This window comes from Pteronotus mesoamericanus, unplaced genomic scaffold (assembly GCF_021234165.1).
Source record: "Pteronotus mesoamericanus isolate MK-2021 breed Mesoamerican mustached bat unplaced genomic scaffold, CSHL_Meso_final contig_90, whole genome shotgun sequence".
Classification (NCBI taxonomy): Eukaryota; Metazoa; Chordata; class Mammalia; order Chiroptera; family Mormoopidae; genus Pteronotus; species Pteronotus mesoamericanus.
In genome coordinates, this window is record NW_026555277.1 from 32,107,737 (window position 1) to 32,118,206 (window position 10,470).

At 37.3% G+C, this 10,470-nt stretch overlaps 1 pseudogene; it reads right to left on the bottom strand.

Moving 5' to 3' along the window:
* Nucleotides 1–10,147, bottom strand: LOC129080668 (plasma protease C1 inhibitor-like; annotated as a pseudogene).
* Nucleotides 10,148–10,470: the final 323 nt, after the last annotated feature.

The window sequence follows — 10,470 nt, forward strand, 5'->3', positions numbered from 1 at the left end:
TCACCAGACACTATGGGACTCCTTCAGGTGGAGGACAAAGGACACCAGAGGCAGAAGTGGCTGGGGGCAAGTCCAGACAGGCAGCAGCAAGGCTGCCACTGGGCGAGCTGAGGCTTGAAGGGCAGGGCGTGCCCTAGCCTGGCCCCTGCCATTCTCGTACACCCGGCCATACACCCACTCCATGAAGACAGGGAACCTGTGCTGATGGTCCCAGAGCAGGAACAGGAAGGGCTGCTGTACTTCAAAGACCAGCAAAGTGCTGGTCTCAGACATAGCAGAGGCTGCAGCCAGCTCTACCCAAGTCTCCGTCAGCTCCAGCACTGTCTGGTGCTGCATCGCAGAAACCTGAAGATCCAGGTCCTCTGTCAGCCTGCACAGGTTGAGTTAATAAGAAAAGACCCCCAAAAATTCCAATTCTCTATGACTGCCAGCATGTCCTGGTTGCTCCTGACTTTGATGTAAGACATCATCCGGAAAGTGGGCTGGAACTTGACCATCTCCAGCTTCCTCATGGTGGCCTTGAAGATACCTGCTCCACATCCTTGAGACTGTATTTCATGTTTGGGGGTATCAGGATCACCATGCTCAGGATGTGAGAGAGCCGCAGCTGCTCCATTTTGTCCTTTAATGTCTGGTCAGTGAAATGGGCCACCGGGTACTTCTTGCTGATCATCTTGGACACTTTTATCACAGAGGATTTGAAATGAAAGGGCTCTCTCTTAGTTTTTGTGTGATCAAATGTTGTCTTGCACTTGGCACTTAAAAAGACTGTTGAGGAGGACAAGGTGAGTGTCAGAGGGCAGGCTGTCTAGCAGCTGCTGATCTCATGGTTGGTCTTCTCCACCACCCAGGTGTTTATGAGCTCCAGGTTAACGTTACTGTCATTTCCCAGGACTCTGGGGCTTCCATACAGGTTCTGGCAGCCATTCACAAAGGTGTCCCATATGGCCAGGTCTGGGCTGTGGAAGGTCTGAGAGGCTGAGGCAAAGCCTTTGGACATGAAGGCCTTCAGGGCCTGGTGGACGTGGGCAGAATCCTTGAGGGAGAGGAAGATGGTCTCCAGGGTTTTCTTGGTGCTGTCCTCTGTCCCAAGCAGGACCTGAATGAGCAGGCTGGTGATGCTGAAAGGAGAGAAAGCCATGTCGGTCTTGGCCTTCTTCACTGCAGACAAGGTGTGGGAGAGCTTTGCGGAGAAATCTTTCAAAGCCTCCTGCAACATGGTCTTTGCTGAAGGACTCTCAAGTCAAGGAAGTAAGTGACAGGCCCCGGGCAGACGGGCCTAGTAGTGGACTGGGTAGTTGGTTGGATGAGTTGGGTAATTTATTGGATGCAGGGCTGGGAAGCAGGTTGCAAAGTGCTATTGGCTCTTAGGATGGTTGAGTTGGTTGTCAGTCAGCATTGTAGAAGAGCCTGTGGTATGTTGAATGGATTAATTTCAGGGATCTTTTTCTGTTGGATGTTTCCTTCACTTTTCCAGGGCAGTTGACTCTGGATCGGTGGGGCTGAGGCTGATGCCATTTGGGTTTGAGAAAGCTCTGTCCCCAGCTAGCAGCACATTTGGCCAGAATATGAATTTGTTGGGTAAATCCGATCTTAAGAATTTTCTTCAAAAAATTGTCTCAAGTTGGCCTTGTGTTTTATATTTTATTTAACTTAGATTTACATTTTGGATACAGTTTCTTACACTTGATTTGACTTACTGAACTCTGTGAATAAACAGAGAGCCCAGCAAGCATTGGAGTATATTTTATAGCAGTATAAATTTTAAGAGCTCTTTCATCCTTTTCCTACTTATGTGGAATTCCTATTAATGTCAGAGGGATTTACTGTGATTGAAATGAAGGGAGTCTGTATCCTTGAAAAGTTTGTAAGCAGACTTTAGGTATATAAATAGTATTACATATTTATGAACATCATATAAAAGTTTAAATAGCATTAACATAAACGGAATAAAAAAAGATGTTGAAGATAAGCCTATGTTAACAATTGAAGAGCATCAGAGGGGAAATTGAACCAATTTCCTGAATAGCGTCTTGTTTTCTAACTTTAAAGTTGGGACAGAGTATTAAGAAAAGCTCACTACTCTGGTTGAATAATGGAAGCACCTTCTCTCAGATATAAGGTTCTGTATGTTTGAGTTAGTATATCAAAGATTACAAGGATAGACTCTTTTCTTTCTGATGAGTTTATCTTCTGTTCTCTTAAGATTTTTTTTTTTGCTTCATTCATTCCCTTATTCTTTAGTTTTAGCCAGGGAATAATGGGTAAGTGTATCTATATCCTACAACTAATTAAAATAAAAAAAGTAGACATACAGTATTATATTAATTTCAGGTGTACAACATAATGATTCAGCACTTATACACTTGACAATGTGATCACCACAACAAGTCTATTAACTATCACCATGCAAAGTTATCACAATGTAATTGACTATATTCACTGTGTTGCACACTACATCCTCATGGCTTACTTATTTTAAAACCAGAAGTTCGTATCTCTTATACCCATTCACCTTTTCCACCTATCCCCTACCCCCTTTACAACTAATTTTGGAGGAAGAAGGGTGTAAAGGGCAGTGATGAACGTTCCATTACTCAGTAAGAGGGGTCTCTTTTTTAGCTCAATGTAAATACTCAGGGAGGAATATCCCTTCTTTATTCTTCAAAGGTATTCAATACAGGTAAGGCTTAATCAAACCTTTGTTTTGAGGTTATTAACTAAATCTTTAGCCATAGTATGACAGAAATAAAGAGGGAAGAGAATGTGGAAGGTTCAGGGCAACCCACTCTGTATACCCAGCCAAGTATCTGGGAAAATACTTGGCCTATTGAACAGAGGAATATTTCAGTATTTGAGGCCCTAGACAAAAGGTAACTCCAACATGAGGCAATTGGCTGTTATGTGAAAATAGAGTTTATTCTAATCCCCTGATCCTTTCTGGTGTTTTAAAACATTTCTAGTTATTAAAGAAAATTCATAACCATGAAGAGAAGAGATACTAGAAATGATATCTTCAATTTGGTAAGATAGTGTATTACCTGCAAATTGGTCACATACTGGACTTTAATGTTATACTCAAAGAGAGTCAGTCATAATTGGAAGTCTAATCTTCATACATAAAAAAAATATGGCATTATGTCACAATATAATATCTAGGATAATCCATTAATAGATAGTATTTCTTGCATGACAACATAGTATATGCAATTTGATGGCGACATATGAAGTTCAATATTTAGTTCTTAAGTTAAAGGTGTAAAATTCAATATTGTTTGTTTCCTTATGAAACTGATTTGACCAAAGAATTTCATCATATGGTTTAAGATGTTTGAAAACACTGCATATAATATTAGACATAATTGATAATATGTATTAATTAGACATTCCATATAATAATTATATCAGAGAAAGAGAACAATAAATATTAGCATAGTAGGCAATCATTCATGAATTTGGGAGGCGTGCATAATGGAAAATAATGTTTTCTATTATGATGTTACTGTGGCTGAAATTTGGTCATCAGAGATATTGGTTAACATACGACTAACAGATAATGCATGTTTACTGTGTATCCAGTGCTTCATACTCATTATCTCAATTAACTCTCATAATAATCCATAAAGAGAGGTAATGCTATTATCTCTGCTTTAAAGATGATCAATTTAAAGCCCTCTTCTCTAGTCTCTTTCTAGGTGATCTAATCTATCACCAAGGATTAAACACTTTATGCTGTTGATTCCCAAATTTATATCGCCAGCCAGGAGCCTTCTCTGAATATTTATTTATTTACTTATACAATATTTTATTTATTTATTTTTAGAGAGAGAGATGGAGGGAAAATGAGAAGGAGAGAAACATGTATGTGAGGGAGAAACATTGATCACTTGCCCCTCATACATGCCCCAACCAGGAACTCAACCAGCAACCCAGACATGTACCCTGACCAGGAATCAAACTGGTGACCTTTCACTTTGTGGAACGACACCCAACCAACTGAGCCACATCGGCCAGGGACTTCCCTGAACTGACTCATATTATCAGTCTCCTTCTTGACCTTTCCATATGGATATCTCACAAATGTCTTAAACTTAACCTTTGCAAAAACAGAAACATTGGTTTTTGTAGCAAATGCTGTTGGTTGCCTATTCAACTTCATTTTCTCCTTCTGATTGGCAGACCCTTGATTTGTTAGGTCTTTCACATCCCTCGTCACCATATGGCTCAGGAAAAGATGACCCTGTCCACAGCCCTAGGGGTAAATCTTGATTAATCTAAGCTAATCATAATGATCCTATTCTTCTCATCAGTGATTGGGTAAAGATACATATATGAATGAATTTGAGCCAATGAAAGCTGTCTGCTGGGAGGCTTCTGAAAAAAATTTTTCTCTCTTCAAAGTGGTTGTTAGGCAATATGGCCCATTTCTTCCTCTTTATGTTGTTGTATCTGGATATGATTCTCAGAACTGAAAGCTATTTTGCTCTCATTGTGAGACTGGAGCCAACACCTAGAAGAGGTTGAAACAAAGAGAATACTGGAGAGTAGAGCAGAAGACTCAATAAACCACATCTGGAATTTTCCATCTCTTGACCTCTTGTTATCTGAGGTAATACATTTCCTTATTAACTCAATTTGACTTAAAGTTTTCTGTTATTTGCAGCCAAAGTGATACTGATAACCATTTTCACCCCTAAAATATTGGCCCTCCTTTCTTCTCCACTTCACTAAGCAGCTACACCGTCTACCCAGCTGCTCAAGTAGGAACCCCAGGATTTATTTTTTCACTTTCCTTCATTTACTTCATGTGAAGTCTCTAAGTCCTTCAACTTGGAGTAGAAGAGCAGCAGAGAGGGAAAGAGAAAAATGTTGTTACTTTCAAGTTTCTATCTTGAAACTGAGTGAATGCTATAATAGTAGCATAACATAAGCAAAGGGGTAAGGAAGAGGATCTGGCTGAGGAGGCAAAGGAGATAAATTTCATAAACCGGCTGAATTTGTCTTCTTATTTTTCACTAAGACTTGAATTGAAAGTTAAAAGAAAAATTCTGTATATTAGGAAAAAAATAAAAGCCTTAGAAAGAGTATGTTTACTGCAAACTTTCTAATATGAGTGTTTTTATTTTTCTCCTATGTAGAATATATATAACATAAGGTTAAATAAAATCAACAAATCATAGGTTCACAATAAAACCTCTCACATAGTGTATGTACTAAATGTAGTACAAATCTCAGGTAATGTTTTGCAGGTGATTAATCCATCATCCTGATACTGACACCTAAAATTCATAGTTAATTGACATGTTATCTTCTTGTATGTCATACTGAAAAGCCACAGTGAAAACCCAACATACCCAGAAAATTTTAGGGAAATTTTTACATTAATTTGTGGCACTATCAACTATTACATAAAACCCTTTGTTATAGGCAACTTTGACTTTCAATTTAAGTATGTATCTATAAATACTTAGTTAATATACATCATGTGCCAAGCACTGTGCTGAGGTTGCAGATACAAAGATGAATAAGATACGATCCCTTCTCAGAAGCATGGAAACAGATAACTTAATGAAATGTGGTAAGTGCTGTGACTGTAACAAGTTTTAAGTGCTTGTTTTCACTATAGCATTTACGTAGGCTGTGGAAACCTGTTCATTTACTTTATACATACAACATTATTCTTCAATGTAGATGTTATCTCCTGTTATTCTCCTAGGGAGTCATTGTGCTTATTCATGACAAATTCTAAGTAGCTCCAGGCTTATTAATATAGGATGTGAGAATTGTGATTACAGAGAACCTAGTTTGGGAGACATGTAAATAAGCTCACTCCCTTAACTACATCAAGTAAAAATGACATACTTTCACTCTCTGACAATTATGGCTAGGGTTGGATTAAGATATCCTAAGGATTTAATCTACGTCAAATGTAAAAATGATTCCACACTATAATAAAGATTTACAATCTATTCATTAAAAAAACACATACTTCGTAGTAAGGAAAGCTTTTACTTTGGACATATGGAAAGTTACATCAGATTAATTAAGGACAAAGCTAACGGGAAACAGAGAGTGGAGAGAAAGAGGAAGAACTTCTCATCAACTAGGCTTGGACTTGGATGCCTGATAGCCACATAACGTATAGCTCACACAGTCATTAATTCATTCAATTAATTAGTACTTGAGTTCTTAAAAATAACAGGCACACAAAAATAATTAATAATAACAGTCATCACACATTGAATGCTTACTACCTGTCAGGCACAGTACTATGCACTTCATGTACCTTATGTATCATATTTCTATCCTAGAGGTAGGTACTATCATTATCCCTATTTTACTGATGTAGATTTTGAGGCACAGAGAAATCACGTATCTTGCCCCAAATCATCCACTAGTGAATGGCAGAGTCAGGATTTGTATCAAGCCATTTGCTCTTAACCACTTGTGTCATTCACTGCACTAACCTTTGGGAATTTAAAAGTAAATATGACCAGAGTCCTTGTCCTGAAGTTCATAATTTGTTAGGAGAAAGAAAGTGCAAATAATTGCAGTGGAGTGTGCCAAAAACTACAATAAAGATTTGTAGAATACAGTGATTGTGCCAAGGAGGAGTGATTAATCCTGCTTGGATGGGACAGGAGGGTTAATGAAATTTCAAAGAGGAGACATGTGAGCAGGAATTTAAAGAAGGAGAAGGTGTTTTTAGGCAGGCAGAGTGACAGGAAAAGTAGAGGAAGCATCATATGCCAAAGCTAAGGACACTTCTGGTCGGGGTGAGGTACGAGGGAGGAAAAGCCCGAAAAGAGAACTACAAGGATTTATTAGGCAAGTGGAAGAAGTGTATGGAATTCTAAACCATTTTAATGTTTATTAATTTTTAGATATGACATGTCTCTATTAACAACTTATTCCAAGATAAAATAGCCAATCTGTTAAATAGAATTTACTATAAAATTCAACAACTTTTAATAAAAAATCTAAAAAGTTAGAGAACTTAATCATTGTTTTCACTTTGAGGATATCACTTTTAGGCCATTGTACACGTGGACATTTAAAAAATATAGTTTTCATCTTATGAAGCATTAAAATATCTTTTAGATATTTTGACATAGATATCTGGACCAGGTAGTTTCTATACAGCTACTGGAATCAAAATTCTGGTGTTCAGAGAGTACAAAGAAAAAGTAGGCAGTATACTTTACAGAATGAAGTCTTAAGGCTTCTACCTGTGAGGTACTTGAGAGAAAAATCTCTACCTGGGGAAAGGTGTCTAGCTAAAAATGAATCCTCATTTAGGTCCTCAGAGTTTTACAGGCACTTCTGTAAAGAATCCTGGGCTGGGTCAGTTGGGTAGAACAAAGCCCTCCTTTAGAATTTTCCCCTTTTAGTCTTTAGACTTTCTTTCATCTCTCCCCCACATAATTGACTCATACCATGAATTAGATCACTGATAGATACAGAGGAGTAGGTAGCATTGTTTCCAGTATGAGTCCATTAAGTAATCATATGATAATTAGCTAACTAATTATGATAATCATAGGTAAATACAAATTATATACATGACAGTGTTATGATTATAAAGAGAGTTGCTCCCTCACAATATTTTTTTAAATTATTTTTTGTGTAATCATTTTAGTGTATTGTAATTTATTCAGTCTTCTTGTATTTTGATATTTAGGTTATTTCCAATACCATTCTATTATAGATAGTACTGTGATAAATATCTTAACACACATAATTTTTTCCTCATGTTATTTCCTTTGCACAAATTCCCTGGAGTGAGAGGAAAAAAAATGACATTTTCATAGCTTTTCTTGTGTGCTACCATACGGCTTTCCAAAAAGGTTGGAGCAGTTATAAAGGCACCAGGAGCATCAGTGACCAATTTAATCACACACTTCACTGGCATTGAGTATAATAATTCAACAACAAAAAATTCATACTTATATAATTGGAGTAGAACATACTTAAAGTTTACTTTGATTTGCAATTCTTTGAGGAACTACAAGGATGGTCATTTTATGGATACTCTCATTTAATGTAAAACAAAATTTCAACCATGACTTAAGGCAAGCCTACATAGTTATAACTTAAAAGAATAAGACATTAGAATTTATCAAATTTTATTAAATACTTTCACAATCAAAAAAAGAATTCCCAGAATTTAAATGAATTACATTGTGATAAAGTCTTCTCTGATCCTTCTCAGAATTCAAAGATAAAGTTATACAGTTGTTTCAATCAGTGTATCCATTGTTGGATCCTGTCTTTTTCATTTGAGATTACATTTTTATGCATTAAAACTGTATACTTATTTTTAAAAGGTTATAAAGGGTTTGACTTTATTAATACACTATGTGGTTTTTCCCATTTCCAGTAACTTCAGGATGAATAGTTTAAAATTATCATTACTGTAACTAGTACTGTACAAATTGTTATTCTTCCTTCTGTTTCCATTTGATTATTACTCTTGGAATGTTATCTCAAAAGTGGAATTATGTGGTCAAAGGATACGTTTAATTTTATTGTTCTTGTTAACATAATGATGGAGTTATTGTGATTAACTAAACTCCTATTTGAAAATATTCACTTCAATTGAAACCAAGGTGTTTTCCATTGAACTACAACTATCTATAGTGAATATTTTAGAAACGGAGAAATGGGAAAGAAAATTTCTGGAAATTATTTTAAATAACTTCTAAGAATAAGTTTATTTTAGATTTCTTAATCATTGAAAAATTTGCATAGAATCAGAAGGGGATTAGAGGTCATTAAGTCCAACTTTTTAACCTCTCTACACCTTAGCTTCCTAGTTTGCAAAAAGTATATAATAATAGGGTTGTTGTGAGACTAAAACAAGAAAATATATGTAAAATAGCTCATTGTCTGACACAAGTAAATTATCAGTAAATCTGTCATTATTATAGTATAGCTGTTATAGTTAGCATATATCAAATTGGAAGGTCGCATTCCATCATTCGTTTATTTGTTGTTTAAATGTTAGGCACTGTGCTAGAATTTAGTATGCAAAAATGAATAAAAATTGCCTCTGCTTTCATGGAGCTTATGTTCGAGGGACAGGGGTATCCAACCTTTTGGCGTCTCTGCACCACACTGGAAGAAGAGGTTGTCTTGGGCCACACGTTAAATACATTGTGACACGTAATCACAAAAGAAAGTCTCATAATGTTTTAAGTAAATTTACAATTTTGTTTTAGGCTGCATTCACAGCCATCTTGGGCTGCATGAGACCTCTGAGCCACAAGTTGGACACCCTTGTAGTATATAGATAGTAAACAAATATATCATGGTAGATGGTGATTGTGTTATGGAGAATAAAGCAAAATCCGAAAAGTAGAGTATGTTATGTGGGCATTACTATTGTATATGTGGTCGTCCGGGAAAGTCTCCCTAATTTGGTGCATTTAGGCAAAGACCTGAAAGAAGACAGGGAGTTGAAAGAGAGTTCCGGACAGACTTTTATTTGGACATATGGTTAAACTTCTGAATATAAGGTCAATTCTTTCAGATTTTGGTAGCACCGCCAAAACTATGTAGGAGACCTGAAATATATTCCATTCCAAATTATGTGTTGGAAGCAGTGCAATCATCACTGTGATTATAGCTACAGTTTCTCTTTATTATTTTACTTACAAAATCAACATTTAATTTTTTGCATGGATCATACCTTCACACGATTCAAACATGAAAAACTATACATAGGTAGAGAAGTCTCTCTGTTCTGTACTCATCCATACAGTTCGTGTTGCTCCCCAAAAAAGTAATACATTAGATGATTTTTTATCTTTCCAAAGATTTTTTTTTTTTTTTTTTAAGAAACATGGATATGTAACCCAGTTAAGGGCTTGCGTAGACAAAGAAACCCATCAAACCTGCAGAGGCAGCTTTCCAGGAGCCTGTGTCTCTACAAAGAGTCAATCACATTTTGCCCCAGCTGCGGGAGATTCCCTACTTACGCCAAACTGGGGAATCCTACGGCCTGGAAACCGGAAACGCCCTCAGGTGGGTAAAAGTGAACCGGAAGTACTTTCAGGAGAGCGGAGTTGGCTGAGGTAAGTGAGCCGTCGGAAGCTCGAGGGTGGGCTGTTGCGAAGCAGTCCAAATCTCTTCGTTCAGGGTTCATTTAAGAATTTCACCGCGTTTGTGCTTGCTTGACCTTCCCCTTCCTCGCTCCGGCCGCTGCGTGGTTGGCTTGCCCACAGGTCTTCCCACTGTGGCGTTGGTGGTGTCTAGAATCTGCAGCCCGCCTGTTGAGGGGGAATCCATCGCCCTCAGACCTCACTCGCTTTGCTCGTTGTCTTGGCTTTTCCTGAATCACTATTGAGGCTGCTGGGTAGTAAGGTGGGTCTTGTCTTTTCATTATAGAGAAGGGCTGCTGCAGTCTCTATACCTGCTTTTTGGGGGTTTTGTTTATTTTGCTTTGGAAACCTAACGTTTGCGTTGTGA